The sequence below is a fragment of the Gastrolobium bilobum genome, unplaced genomic scaffold (assembly GCF_033153095.1).
Source record: "Gastrolobium bilobum isolate Gb01-03AN ecotype WA unplaced genomic scaffold, APGP_CSIRO_Gbil_v1 utg11162, whole genome shotgun sequence".
NCBI classification, from domain to species: domain Eukaryota; kingdom Viridiplantae; phylum Streptophyta; class Magnoliopsida; order Fabales; family Fabaceae; genus Gastrolobium; species Gastrolobium bilobum.
The window spans coordinates 64,400-79,727 of record NW_026897605.1 but is presented as its reverse complement, the minus strand read 5'-3'; the positions used below and the strand labels follow the sequence as shown (position 1 = coordinate 79,727).

At 42.8% G+C, this 15,328-nt stretch overlaps 1 non-coding gene across 1 annotated transcript; it reads right to left on the bottom strand.

The window, feature by feature from the left end:
- Positions 1-14,922: 14,922 nt before the first annotated feature.
- On the bottom strand, positions 14,923-15,027 carry LOC133308509 (small nucleolar RNA R71). The gene has a single exon (XR_009751180.1). It is a non-coding gene; the product is annotated as a small nucleolar RNA R71 (small nucleolar RNA).
- Between the last annotated feature and the right edge of the window lie 301 nt (positions 15,028-15,328).

Genomic DNA, 15,328 nt, shown 5'->3' with positions numbered 1-15,328 from the left:
ACTCAACTTCTATCACAACCTTTTCCTTACGATAACTGAACTGTGTTTTACCAGCTGATGCTCTTACTTTCATTTCGTTGACTGCTCTTAAAGTTACTTCAATTGATGCTTTTTTATTCGATGACCGTGCTAAGTCATTCACTGCTCTCATCTGGTTCAGAATGGTTAACATTGTTTAACTAGCTACCCAGAGATTGCTCTTTGTGAAGCTTAGCTGAGAATAGTAATTTCTTTTATTGCTTCATTTTGCAAATTAAGTTTCCTTTAGCGCTTCTTTTAGATGGTCCGGTCTACGTTGTTGTAGTTCCGTGACTAGAGCCACACTTATATTATCTATGTTATGAGGAATTTTAGTTAGCTGTTTTATTGCAATTACATACAGGCGATGTTTTATTAATTGATTATTAAGCAAGTTGGTAATGTTAATGGCATCATAATTGAAAATAAAAAGTAATTCCGCATTTTTAATTAAGCGCAACTTAATACGATATTATGATAACATTACCGGATATATACGGGGTGTTACATTTATGGTATCAGAGCAATGGTTCGAGGGAGAGGCCTGTATGTATTGCAATTTCTAGGTTGTTTGGTTGTGTCTGTCTTTGTGTTTACTTCGTCGAATTTTATTATGATGATGTATATGTGATCACATTGCGTGGGCCTGATCAACTCATAATTTGTGTAACTTGTGCAGAGTCATGGTAAGGTCCGGGAGAACACGAGAGACTTCTGAGGATCAACCCGATCTTATCCTGACTGCATTGGCTGAGATGCAGGCGGCTAGGTTAGCCGATCAGGAGGCCACTAGATTGGCCAACGCGGCAATGATGAAAGCTGTTCGCGAGGCGAACCGGATAGCCGCAGCTGAGGTTCGTGAAGCGAACCGGAGGACCACTGAGGAAGTCCTCGAGGCGAACAGGATGGCGAACATGACGATGATGAGAGTCATGTTAGAGGAGATGAGAGCTGGTCCTGCTATTGGCCAGGCTCCACCACCACCGCCACCGCCTCCACCTAGTGTTCAGGAGGAGAGCCATAGTCACATCGGCAGTGCTACTCATGCCGCTGAGACGGGGGAGCCCCTTGTGGGGATTGCTGAGGATCGTGATGTGATCGATCGCCGGCTGAATGCTTTCAGGAAGCATAAGCCACCTGCGTTTGAGGGGTCTTTGGATCCTATTACTGCTGCGAGATGGCTAGAGTCGCTGGACAAGATCTTTCGGGTTATGCAGTGTACAGACCCACAGAAATTGATGTTCTCGACCTACATGCTGGAGGGCGATGCCCATGAGTGGCGGACACATACGTCTCGTGCTTTTGAGAGGCAGGGCCGTGTCATGACGTGGCCATTCTTTGAGGAGTGCTTTCTGGGCCGATACTTTCCCTATGATGCGCAGGAGAGAAAGCAGGGAGAGTTTGATCGTTTGGTACAGGGCTCAATGTCTGTTGATGAGTACCTGGCTAAGTTTAATGAGCGAGTGAAGTTTGCACACTTCCGGATGGTTCCTCATACTCCGTTGTTTCTGGCAGCTAAGTTCCGCAGGGGACTTAGTGAGGTGATTGCTGAGCATCTTGCTGGTGCTACTTCGAGGGACTTTGGTACATTGGTTCAACAGTGTAAGGACATCGAGGATGTTTGCGTGGCAAGCAAGGCCAAGAGGGCCAAGGTTGAGGAGAGCAAGGGAACAGGTGGTTCCACTCCTGCTCCTACTTCTTGGAAGGACAGGAGGTTTGCTGATAAGAGCAAGGGAAAGCAGTTAGCGACTAGGCAGGCTCCTGGTCAGTTCAAGAGAGCTGTTTCACATCAGGGAAGTTCTGCTAGGCCTCCTACCACTCCGAGATGTTCGGGATGTGGGAAGGAGCATGTGCGACGCTGTGCTACGGGGCAGTTGCTGTGCTTCAAGTGTGGCAAAGAGGGTCACTTCTCCAGAGATTGTCCGTCGTCGACGGCGAGAGCTGCAGCTGTTCAGGCAGTTCCTTTGCAGATGGTTCCGATGGCATCTTCTTCGGCACATGCAGTGCCACCTTCTGTTGGGAGAGTGTATACACTGGATATGCAGTAGTCGGACCGCGCTCTGAACCTTGTCAGAGGTACTGTGTCTATTGGTGATTCTTTTGTTGATGCTATCTTTGATTCTGGGGCTACTCATTCGTTTGTTGCTACCCCGATTGCTTTGGGCCTTGAGTTGCCCAGTGCTGTGCTTTCTCCACCGTTGCGGGTGACTACCGCCACTGGAGAGATTTGTGATTCTACCACTGTACATCGCGATGTAGCGTTTCAGTGGGATGGCTGGGAGTTCTCGGTAGATCTGATAGGATTGCCGATGGCCAACCTTGAGATTATTCTGGGCATGGATTGGTTGTCTAGAAACTGTGCATTGATTGATTGTTGTGCAAAGCGAGTGGTGGTGTCTCCGTGTGATTCCACAGCTAGTTCCTCGCCATACATTTCACTGCTGCAGGCCAGGAGAGCGTTGCGAGCAGGGGCATTGGGTTATGTCATGTTGGGTGGTTTGGTGAGTGGGACACAGAAGGATTTCACTGGCATTCCTGTGGTGGGGGAGTTCCTTGAGGTGTTTCCTGAGGAGATTCCTGAGTTTCCGCCACAGCGGGAGATAGAGTTCTCCATTGACTTGTTGCCCGGTGTGGGGCCAATTTCTTTAGCTCCTTATCGGATGTCTCCACCGGAGTTGGCTGAGCTTAAGAAGCATATTGAGGATCTTTCGGCGAAAGATTTCATTCGACCGAGTGTGTCTCCTTGGGGAGCACCGGTCATCTTCGTGAAGAAGAAGGACGGGACAATGCGATTGTGCACCGACTACAGGCAGTTGAACAAGGTGACAATCAAGAACAAGTATCCCCTTTCCTCGGATTGATGATCTGTTGGATCAGCTCAGGGGTGTTTGCATGTATTCCAAGATTGATCTCCGGTCCGGATACCATCAGATTCGGGTGAAGCCGGAGGATGTCCCGAAGACCGCGTTTCGTTCGAGATACGGTCATTTTGAGTATTTGGTGATTCCGTTTGGACTCACAAATGCGCCAGCAGTGTTCATGGATTACATGAACAAGATTTTCCATCCGTATTTGGATCAGTTTGTGATTGTCTTCATTGATGATATTCTGATCTACTCCAAGACTGAGGAGGAGCATGCGGAGCATCTGAGGATTGTTCTGCAAGTGCTGAAGGAGAAAAAGCTTTATGCTAAACCTTCCAAGTGTGAGTTTTGGCTCAAATCAGTCAAGTTCTGGGGCATGTGATTTCAGCAGATGGAGTTGCAGTGGATCCCAACAAGATTGAGGCCGTGTTGGATTGGGAGAGACCCAAGACAGCTACGGAGGTGAGGAGCTTCCTAGGTTTGGCAGGTTACTATCGGAGGTTCATCAAGGGTTTTTCCACGATGGTTCTCCCTTTGACTCGCCTTACCCGAAAGGAGACTCCATTTGTGTGGACTCACGAGTGTGAGGCGTGCTTTCAGGAGTTGAAGGAGAGATTGACTTCTTCACCTGTGGTGATCCTTCATGATCCTGAGGAGCAGTTTGAGCTTTACTGTGATGCTTCTGGAAAGGGGCTGGGCTGTGTGCTGATGCAGTCTAGTAGAGCTGTTGTTTTTGCTTCGAGGCAGTTGAAGCCTCATGAGGAGAACTACCTGACTCATGATTTGGAGTTGGCTGCGATTGTGTTTGCTTTCAAGATTTGGAGGCATTATCTTTTTGGGTTGAGGTTTGTGGTGTTCAGTGACCACAAGAGTTTGAAGTACCTGTTCGACCAGAAGGAGTTGAACATGAGGCAGAGGAGATGGATGGAGTTCATAAAGGACTACGACTTTGAGCTAAGGTATCATCCTGGCAAGGCCAATGTGGTAGTTGATGCTTTAAGTCGGAAATCCAGTAGTTCATCCAGTTTGCTACTTTGTAACTTCGATGTGGTTGAGAAGTTCCGCCACTTGGCAGTGACCGCTCCGTGTGCGAGCGTACTTCTCGGGTTGGAAGCATCTGATGTTGTGAACGAGCTGCTAGAAAAGATTAAAGAGGCACAAGTTCAGAGAGAATGTCTGGATTATGTGAAGAACCAAGACGGTGTGTCTTGGAATGATGATTGATTGCTTTTGTTCCAGCGGAGGATTGTGGTTCCTCGAGGTCCGTTGACAGAAGAGGTTATGCAGAAGGCCATAAGGGTCAGTTTTCTATCCACCCTGGTGCTACTAAGATGTATCAAGACTTGAAGAAGAACTTCTGGTGGCCGGGCATGAAGAAAGATGTTGCTATCTTTGTGTCCAAGTGTTTGGTTTGCCAGAAAGTGAAGATTGAACACCAGAAGCCGTCTGGTAAACTTCAACCTCTTGAGATTCCGGAGTGGAAATAGGAGAGCATTTCCATGGACTTCGTTGTGGGTCTGCCGAAGACTCAGGTTGGCTGTGACTCGATATGGGTCATTGTGGACAGACTGACGAAGTCTGCCCATTTTCTTCAGTGAAGGTGAGCTTCACTACAAAGCAGTTGGCCAGACTGTATGTTTGCGAGATTGTGAGGCTTCACGGGGTGCCCGTGAGTATCATCAGTGATAGGGACCCGAAGTTCACATCTCGGTTCTGGGAGGCGCTGCAGGGAGCTTTTGGTACACAGTTGAGATTGAGTACCGCCTATCACCCTCAGACTGATGGACAGACTGAGCGGACTATCCAGACCTTGGAGGACATGTTGCGGGCTTGCACGTTGGAGCAGGGCTCGGAATGGGATAGGTACCTTCCATTGGTAAAGTTTTCTTATAACAACAGTTTCCATGCTAGCCTGGGCATGGCACCCTACGAGGCGCTCTACGGTAGGAGGTGTCGTACACCTACCTGCTGGTCGGAGGTTGGGGATCGTGAGTTGTTTGGCTTGGATTTTGTCCAAGATACCACCCTGTAGATTCAGATGATCAGGGAAAAGCTGAAGCAGGCGCAAAATCGTCAGAAGAGCTACTACGATGTCAAGCATCGACCACTGGAGTTCAGTGAGGGTGAGCACGTGTTTGTGAGACTTTCACCTGTCACCGGTGTTGGACGGGCACTCGGAGTGAGGAAGCTGAGCCCGCACTTTATTGGGCCATACCAGATTCTTGGTAGAGTAGGACCTCTTGCCTACCGGCTTGCCTTGCCTCCGAACCTGGCCAACATCCACGATGTGTTTCACGTGTCTCAACTTCGGAGGTACATAGCAGATCCTTCGCACGTGGTGCAACCGGATGATGTGGAAGTTCGGGAGAACTTAAAGACTCCCGTAGGACCACTAAAGATTCTCGATCGTGGCGAGAAGTAGCTAAGGAGCAAGATCATTCCGATGGTCAAGGTGCAGTGGACCGGAAGGACTCCTGAGGAGTGTACTTGGGAGCGTGAGGACGAGCTTCTCCGGCAGTACCCCGAGTTTCGACCAGGTATGTTTCTGATTTTGAGGTCAAAATCCTAAAAAGGTGGGGTGAATGTAAGAACCCGCATCGTTAATTAAGGAATTTAATTAATAAATTACGAGAAAATAGGAAATGATTCCATAATTGACCCTAATAATTATTATGAAGCTTTAATAATTATAGTAAGTGAGTAATAATGCTGAAAGTCGCTTTTCGGAAGAAAAGTGCAGATACTGCTTCTGCTAGTCGGTATAAATGCGTACCGAAAAAGTATCCCGAAAAATTATAATAAGTGTATGAAAATCACTAGAATAATATGTAGGACTTGTAAAACGAGTTTCAGGTCCAGATAATGAGAAATGGTGCTAAAAACTGGTACTGGCTTGGAAAAGCGCGTACCGGAAAGGTGTTCAGAAAATTATGAAAAAATATGATAATTCTTAGAAAAATGTCTAGTTTCAGAATCCAAAGTTTGGGATTAAAATGATAAGCGTAGAAATTAAAGTTAATACTGTGTGTTTAAGTGCGTTTGGGCTAAAAATACCCATTTTTAAGGGCACATAGCCCTAGAAAACAGAATTCCAGCGTAAGTTGTTGGTGGAGGCTGACCAGAATAGTGCTCCATTGCTCTTCCCTTCATTTCTTGGCCAAGTTATCACCTTTGATGCTTGTTCCTTCTTTCTAAACACTTGGTAAGGGTGAGAGCTAGCTTTGAGACTGCTTTGTTGGTCTCTTTCTGAGTGTTGGTGGCTGTGTTGAGCTTGTGAGGGGGCTGGGATAGTAGGTTGGAGTGTAGAGGTTTTGTTCTTGGTTGTTGAAGCTCCAAGTGGTCATCTTTGGGAAGAAAGGAACCACCTTGTTGTGCATTTTCGTGCACTCCTCCAAGTCAGAGTTTGGGAGCTGGGTGTGAGCTCCAAGAGCACCTCCAACCTCTGTTTTGAGCTTTGGTGAGTTGTACCTACCTTAAGCTTGTGTTTTAATGGATTAAAGGTGTGATCTTTGCATGTTTAAAGGATTAATCAAGTAACCAACTGGGGTGTGGACCTTAATCAGTATAAAGATGCATGCTTTAACGTAAGTAAGTGTTAAAAATGGAACCTTGGAAGGATATCTTCACGAAATGCATTTTCTGCATTCTGTCGTGAAATATCCGGATATGTGCCCGATGAATATCCTGATATGTGATATCCAGATATGGGTTTTGAGTATCCGGATATCAGATATCCGGATGTGGGATTCTGGATATCCGGATATTGCATATCCGGATATGTCCAGTGAGATATCCGGATATTGCATATCCGGATATGGTCCCGAGGAATATCCGGATATTCTTGGATTTCGAAGAACAGTAGCTTTGCTGTGAGGACAGTAGGCTATTGGGGGTTTGTGGACCTTAGATTGATGAAGTTGAACTTCTGTTTTAAATTAAACTAAGTCAGAATCAAGTGATTAAGGACTTATGGCTTGGTATGGAGCCTTAAGACGTTAAACGTATGAAAAGGCGTTGTCTTAATATTGTATGCTTGTGGTGCATGTTGTTGATGTATTGTTGGTCCATAACAGATTGTGAATCTGCTGTGTTTGGACTTTGAGCTGTGAACTCTTGGCTTTTGAATTTAGCTTGCAAGGTAAGCTTTCGTGTCCTCGGTTTAGCCATTTGTGGTTCCACCATATCCCATGGGGGTATGGTTTATGCATGCTGCGTACATGCTTTTGGATATTTGATATGTTGATTGAACTTTACATGTAATGGCTTTTAATATGCATGTGTTGTTTCATCTTGACGGGAAGCTTGAGTATGTAGCGCCATACAAGACGGTGTACCGGGGTGAATGCAAGTGGTACTTGCACGGTGTGTAGGTGATAGACGTATACCTGCACTGTCTCTGGCCAGTAGATTAGTATTGACACACATGGCATGATTATCTGCTGCATTGCATGGTTTTAGAAATGATAAATGATAAACTGCTTTTGAACTTATATTACACATGTAAGTGAGCTTGGGGTGGAAGATCCTTGAGGACTCACTGACTTACTGAGATTTCTAGATTAGAGATCTTACCCCACGTTTGGGGAATGCTTATTTCAGGATCAGGTAGTATGGGTACTGATGCCTCAGGTGGCGGGAGGTCGGAGCTTAGTTGATTATGTTGTTTCCGCTTATTTGTTAGCATGACTGGATATTGACTTGATGATGTTGGGCATGTTGCCTTATTTGAGTGAGCATGGGGATTGTCCATGACACTTTCTGTTAGTACTTTTTAGATTGGAGTTGTATAAACTGTTAGATGGTCCGGTCTACGTTGTTGTAGTTCAGTGACTAGAGCCACACTTATATTATCTATGTTATGAGGTATTTCAGTTAGCTGTTTTATTGCAATTACATACATGCGATGTTTTATTAATTGATTATTAAGCAAGTTGGTAATGTTAATGGCATCATAATTGAAAAGAAAAAGTAATTCCGCATTTTTAATTAAGCGCAGCTTAATACGATATTATGATAACATTACCGGATATATACGGGGTGTTACATTTACCATTAAGAACAAGTATCCTTTCCCTCGTATAGATGATTTGCTTGATCAGTTGAGGGGTGCTTGTGTCTTTTCAAAAATTGATTTGAGGTCGGGTTATCATCAAATTCGAATTAGGCAGGAAGATATTCCGAAGACTGCCTTCCGATCTAGATATGGACATTATGAGTATCAGGTAATTCCATTTGGACTCACTAATGCCCAGGCGGTGTTTATGGATTATATGAATCGCATTTTTAAGTCGTTTCTGGATCAATTCGTGATTGTGTTTATTGATGATATCCTGATATATTCCAAGAGTAAGGAAGAGCATGAGGATCACTTGAGAACTGTGTTGCAAATTCTGAGAGAGAAACAGTTGTATGCAAAGCCTTCTAAATGTGAATTTTGGCTTTCTCAAGTGCAATTCCTGGGTCATGTCATTTCTACTGATGGAGTGGCGGTTGATCCTAGCAAAATAGAGGCAGTTATTGATTGGGAGAGACCCAAGACTGTAACAGAAGTAAGGAGTTTTCTGGGTTTGGCTTGTTATTTCCGGAGATTTATTAAAGAATTTTCGGCTATGGTTTTGCCACTGACCCGTTTGACCCGGAAGGATACTCCATTTGTTTGGACGCAGGAATGCGAAGAATGTTTCCAGAATCTTAAGGAAAAATTGACAATAGCTCCGGTGTTAGTACTTCCTGATCCGGAAGGTGAATTTGAGCTATACAGCGATGCTTCCAAAAATGGATTTGGATGTGTGCTGATACAAGATAGGCGGGTGGTAGCTTATGCATCGAGGCAATTGAAACCGCATGAAGAGAACTATCCGACCCACGACTTGGAACTTGCTGCAATTGTTTTTGGGCTGAAACAGTGGAGGCACTTCTTGTATGGAATTAAATTTGCAGTAGTTAGTGATCACAAGAGTTTGAAATACTTGTTTGATCAAAATGAGTTGAATATGAGACAACGACGGTGGACCGAGTTCCTAAAAGACTATGATTTTGAATTGAAATATCATCCTTGCAAGGCTAATGTTGTAGCTGATGCACTGAGCCATAAATCTGTGAGCTTAGCAAGCATGATGATTAGAGACTATGATGTGATTGAGAGGTTCAGAGATATGAAATTATCTAAAATCTTTCCATGTAGAATTTGTGGCATCGAAATTACAAGCATTGAAAATGAAATGATGACCAGAATTAAAGAAGCTCAACTGCAAAATGAAAGTGCTAAACGACTGAAAGGTCAGAGTGGTGTATCTTGCAATGATGAGGGCATACTATTATATCAGGGTCGTATTGTTGTACCTAGGCAGTTGGCGGAGGAAGTAATGACAGAGGCCCATAAGGGTCAATTCACAATTCATCCGGGAGCTACAAAGATGTATCAGGATCTAAAGATTAATTTCTGGTGGCCTGGTATGAAGAAAGACATTGCCAAATTTGTCTCAAAGTGTCTCATTTGTCAGAAGGTCAAGATTGAGCATCAAAAGCCTTCTGGTATGTTGCAACCTCTGGATGTTCCTGAATGGAAATGAGAGAGTATCTCCATGGATTTCGTAGTGGGTTTGCCGCGAACACAGGCTAGTTATGATTCTATATGGGTGATTGTGGATAGATTGACAAATTCCGCACACTTTTTGCCAGTACGGGTAGACTTCTCTGCTGAGAGATTAGCTAGGCTCTATGTGAAGGAGATTGTGAGGCTTCATGGGGTGCCTGAGAGCATTGTTAGTGATCGGGACCCGAAGTTCACTTCTCGCTTATGGGGAGCATTGCAGGAGGCTCTTGGCACTCAGTTGAGACTGAGCACTGCTTATCACCCACAGACGGATGGTCAGACTGAGAGGACCATTCAGACGTTGGAGGATATGCTAAGGGCTTGCACCCTGGAGCAGGGTATTGCATGGGATCGATATCTCCCGCTGGTTGAGTTCTCTTATAATAATAGTTTTCATGCTAGTCTGGGCATGGCTCCCTACGAGGCCTTGTATGGTCACAGGTGTAGGACACCTACTTGTTGGTCAGAGGTTGGAGACACAGAGCGGTTTGGATTGGATTTTGTTCAGGAGACTACTGAGCAGATTAAAATGATTAGGGATCGTCTGAAAAAGGCTCAGGATCGTCAGAAAAGTTACTATGATCTCAAGCATCGACCTCTAGAGTTTGAGGAGGGAGATCATGTATTCTTAAAGTTATCACCGGTTACGGGTGTTGGACGAGCCCTGGGAGTGAGGAAGCTGAGTCCGAGATTATTGGACCCTACAAGATTCTTCGTAAGGTGGGACCGGTTGCCTACCAGCTTGCCTTACCTCCTCTATTATCAAATTTTCACGATGTATTCCATGTTTCTCAGCTGAGAAGATATGTGGCGGATCCTTCTCATGCGGTTCAACCAGATGATGTGGAGATTCGGGAGAATTTGAAAACTCCTGTTGGGCCACTGAAAATACTCGAAAGAGATGAGAAGAGGCTGAGGAATAAATCCATTCCTGTGGTGAAGGTCCAGTGGGAAGGAAGGACGCCTGAAGAGTCCACTTGGGAGCGGGAAGATGAGCTTCTCTGGCAGTATCCTAAGTTTAAGGACAGGTATGTTCTTGATTTTGCAGACAAAATCGCTAAAAGGTGGGGTGACTATAATAGCCCTAACCTAATTAATTAGTAAATTAAATGTGATTGAATAATTAATCATGTAATAGTGAGTAAAATTAAGTATAAGACTTAATTAAATGAATTGGAGTCACTTTGGAGGTAAAAAGTGCACTCTATGAAAATTAAGGGGTATAAATGGGTGTAGGCAAAAGTACCCAAAATATAAAAATAAAAGTGGAAATATTCCTAGAATAATATTTCAGACTTTTGGGTAAAGTTTGGTAATTAATGGAGTTAAATAGATAGATGAGCTGATACTCACCTAAAGTCACTTAACTAATGTAAGTGACTTAAAAACAAAAAAAAAGACCCTTTGTCCCCCCCACAAACCCGTCGACCAGAAAGAGAAGAAAGAAGAGAAGAAGAAGAAGAGATAGGGAAGAGAAGAGGGAGGAGAAACCTAGGGTGAGTGATTCTCAACCGTTTTCCATGATTCAAAAGCCTAAACCACTTAGAATCTCGCCCTCATTCATAATCCTAGCTTGGTTCTTAGTGGGGAGCTTTGTGTTGTGAGATTTCTTCTCTCAAAAATCCGCCCATTTGAAGGTTGAAAGGGGTTTGGAGAGCATTTGGCTCTTTGGAAGCTCTAGGAACGCTCATTGCATTGTTGTATGATCATTGGTGGTAAGCTTCGACTCTCTTTCACACAAAATTTCTTGATTTTGCATGAGTTAGGATTTTATGAATAGTGCTTTGGGGGTTTATGATGAGGTGAGTAAATGAGCTTAGATAGTCAAATGATTATACTTGGGAAATTGCAAGATTTAATGCTTGATGTTGGACTTTCTTGCATTGGTAATCAATAGTTTGGTTGGTTATTTTAATTATGCCTTTGTTATGTTAGGATTGAGGCATTGGGACCAACCTTGAGTGACCAACCGTTGGAGCAAGCTATGGAGCTTGATTAGCTCTTTGGAATAGGTAAGTTCATGCTTTTGTTGTGGTATGAATTGGATAGTTTAGTTGATGAATATGTGATATTCTTGAATGCAATATGTTGATTGCATTACACCTTGGTGTAGGTGTGTAATTTGCAAGTTATAGCTTGAATACAAAGTTGACTAGTAGTGGAACCTGTTGGTGGTAAACAAAGGTTGACTGAAGCATTGTGGTAAGCCTTCGGACCTTGGGTGTAATTCCCTTGACTGTTCCACCAAGCCCTGAATGGGTAGAGGTTGTGATTGTGTATATAAATGCAATGAAATAGTTTAATTCTTTGTTATACGTATGTGTATGCATTTGGTGTGGCATAGGAAGGTGGTTCCCTATGTTGGTATGTTGCATGACGATGCGTAAATCATACATGGTAGTTTAGCTGGCCAGTAGGACTATTTGCATCTGAGTATCCTTAGGACAGCTTGAGAGCTCGAGGGATTTCTCCTGGAGATGTTATTTACACTTTGCATAGATATGTATTTACTGCGTTATTATTGTTATTGCTATTACACTGTTTTTGGAACTATGGGGTGGAAAGATGCTCCAAGGACCCCTGGTTTACTGGATATATTCGTATATCTCACCCCGTGTTGTGGGGACCCCCTTTCAGGAAAGGATGTTGCAGGAGCTACCAGTGGCAAGTGGCCGTATTTGGATTAGTGATGCATGAAGATGTTGCACTTTTTGGGATTATATATATGACATGTAGAAATATCATGTATAGGAGTTATATTTGAAAGCAAATCATCACATGTATACCATGCTTTATTTGATGGACTTAACCTATGCTCATTTCTTGTGGTCTCTCTTTTGTTGTTGGGAACCAAGGATTTGATCATAGTGTTTTGTAACTAAGTCCCATTATTCTGTAATTAAGACATGTTGCATATATGTACATGATGAAAGGATATGCATGTTTCTTTTGAAGTGTATGTATCTTGAAAGAACAAAGAACCATCTATTGAAAAGATTCTATGATGTCAATTAGGTGTAATAACCCTTGAAGAATGAATGGGGAATGGAGTTTTCCCAAGGAACACACCCAAAAACAGGGGACACCAAGTCTGCCCCAGGTGGAGGGCGCTCAAGCGCTGGTTTGGGCGCTCAAGCGCGCTAGTTACGTAAAAATGAGGGAAAGTGATAACTCTCCCAAATGAGAGTTAATTTAGTATCTTTATGATGAATTTGTTGCATAAATTCCATATAAGTTGACCTCTTTGCATGATAATTGAGCTAAATATTGTATATTTATGATTAAGTGGTTTGAGATGACTAAGTATGGAAAATAAGACAATATCCCTTGATTTTGTGTAAGAAAAGATGACTTGTTGAGTGTTTGTCTTTGCAGGAAAAATTGACGTAGGAATGCTGTAGCAGAGAAGCTGATGAAATGATGATATAGCAAGCGCTACAGCATGACAGCGTGGACAAAGGAACAACCAAACTTTTGAAATTCAAGAGTTAGTTTCCCAACAAATGGATAAGACACCAGCAAGCAAGGATCAAGACGATTTCAAAGATATATTATTATCCCAAAATCCCAAGGAACAAGGACAACAAACCTTTACTCGGTCAACAACAACATTGGCACAAGAAATCCAAGAAGATCAAGATCTTATCCAATCAAGTGCCAACAACACAAGAAAATCAAGAAGATCAAGATCTTATCCAAGCAAGTGCCAACAGCCCAAGAATCTAGGGATACGATAAGGCTGCAGCAACAAGATTCATGGATTTTCACTCCTAACCCTAAAGCCCAATTATCCAACCACTTTTCCTATTTAAAGAGGAGTTCCCCCACAGATTTAAGAAGCGAGAGAGAGGTCAGAAAGGCAAAAAAGAAGGGAGGGGAAGAATGTAGTACCCCTCCCACGTTTTAGATAGAGAAAGTAAGGTTCTTGGAGGAGGAAGAGCTGCTGGAGCAGTGCTGGAGCAAAGCAGTGACGACGTTTTCCTACAGAACTCATTTTCATCTTCTTTTCTGTTTTCCAACGAGTTCTTTCTTTCTTTTCTCTATTTTATTTAATTCCATTATGAGCTAAATTGCTCTATAGGTTAGGTGATAAAGTACCTATGCTGTAACATTGAGATGTATGCCTAAAATTTATTTTTATTAATGTTCAATTAGTTATTCAACGAGTTTGCTTATTCTTATTCATGTGTCCATGTCGAGAGATACATATGTGATATTGAGGAGGTTGGGGCCGAGAGGTTTTCGAATCCAGACCCTTGTTGAGTTGTGGGATTAATTAGGTTAAGAAAGTTAACTTGATTAAGTTGTGGGTAGAGAGATCATCCACACCACATAGCCATTGAACTTGAACTTTAACAATTCAGTAATTAATTTGGCCGTAGAGATGTGGGAATTAGTTATTGGGTATATATGTTAGGTTGGCCAAAAGCCCCAGCATACCTTAGTGTTCGGTTACTAATTAAACATTGATATAGCATCATTAAAGCATTGTTTCGGTATTGCTGTATCAGGGAAATTGAACCTGACCTATATCTCATCCATCATCTTAATACCTTTAATTTTAGTTTACTGTTTTCTTAAATTTAATTGTCTTTTATTTTACGAACCCAACCATAAAAATTAATCCTTTTCTAGTTTCTTTACTTAAATAATCATTGCTTTATAAATCATCTCCGCGGGAACGATACTTGGACTCACACATCCCTTTATTACTTGTGACACGTGCACTTGCGTATTTGTGTGGAAGATTTCAAATTGATTACAAATTGCACAACAAGTTTTTGGCGCCGTTGCCGGGGATGATTTCTTTAAAGGTTTTTATTTAAGTGAAGAAATTCTCTCTTCTTTCTATCTTTTCTTTTATTTTCTATTTCTTTTCTTTCACCTTTCTTCTTTTCTGTTTTCAAGTGTTAATTGCAGCGTTTGAGCAATTCTCCAAGCAAGCAAGAAGTGAACTTTAACCTTAAACTGAAAAGACGTTTCAAGCTCGAAGGAGACAGCAAAGACGTAGCAACGCTACAGCATTACCTGATATGGCAGGAGCAAGAGTTAGCAATGAAGAGCCAATTCAGTCTGAGATATCAATCAGCGCACAAAGAATCTTGGCACTCAAAAACCTTCGTTCTCCAATTGTTCAACCAGAAATTGCAGCATCAAATTTTGAATTGAAACCAGTCATGTTTGACATGCTGGAAACAATTGGCCTATTTAGTGGGATGCCTAGTGCAGATACACTTCTCCACATCAAAAATTTCATGGAGGTAGCAGATAGCTTCAAGATACAACGAGTTACATCAGATGCATTAAAGATGAAGCTATTTCCCTACTCTCTCACCAATGGGGCTAAGGTATGGCTGAACACACTACAACCTAATTCCATCCGTAGATGGGAGGACATGGCTGAAAAGTTTTTGATGAAATTCTTTCCTCCCACGAAAGCAATTCAGTTAAGGAATGATATAGCAGCGTTCCAACAATATGATGGTGAACACCTTATGAAGTATGGGACAGATTCAAGGAATTGCTGCAGAAATTCCCTAATCATGGTATACCGGAATGGATACAAATGGAGACTTTTTACAATGGTCTTAATAATCAAACAAGAGGTGTAGTTGATGCATCAGCCGAAGGAGCTCTCTTAGCTAGGACATTCACTGAAGCATATGAAATCCTAGAGAGGATGGCATTTAGCAACTACCAGTGGCCAACGGAAATAATGAATACACCCAAGAAGGCTGCTGGAGTGCTGGAGCATGATGATGTATTAGTTTTGGCATAACACAGTTCATCTTTGAATGATACAATCAAGTCACTTAACCTGTCTGCTGATGCTAGAGCACAACAAGTTCAT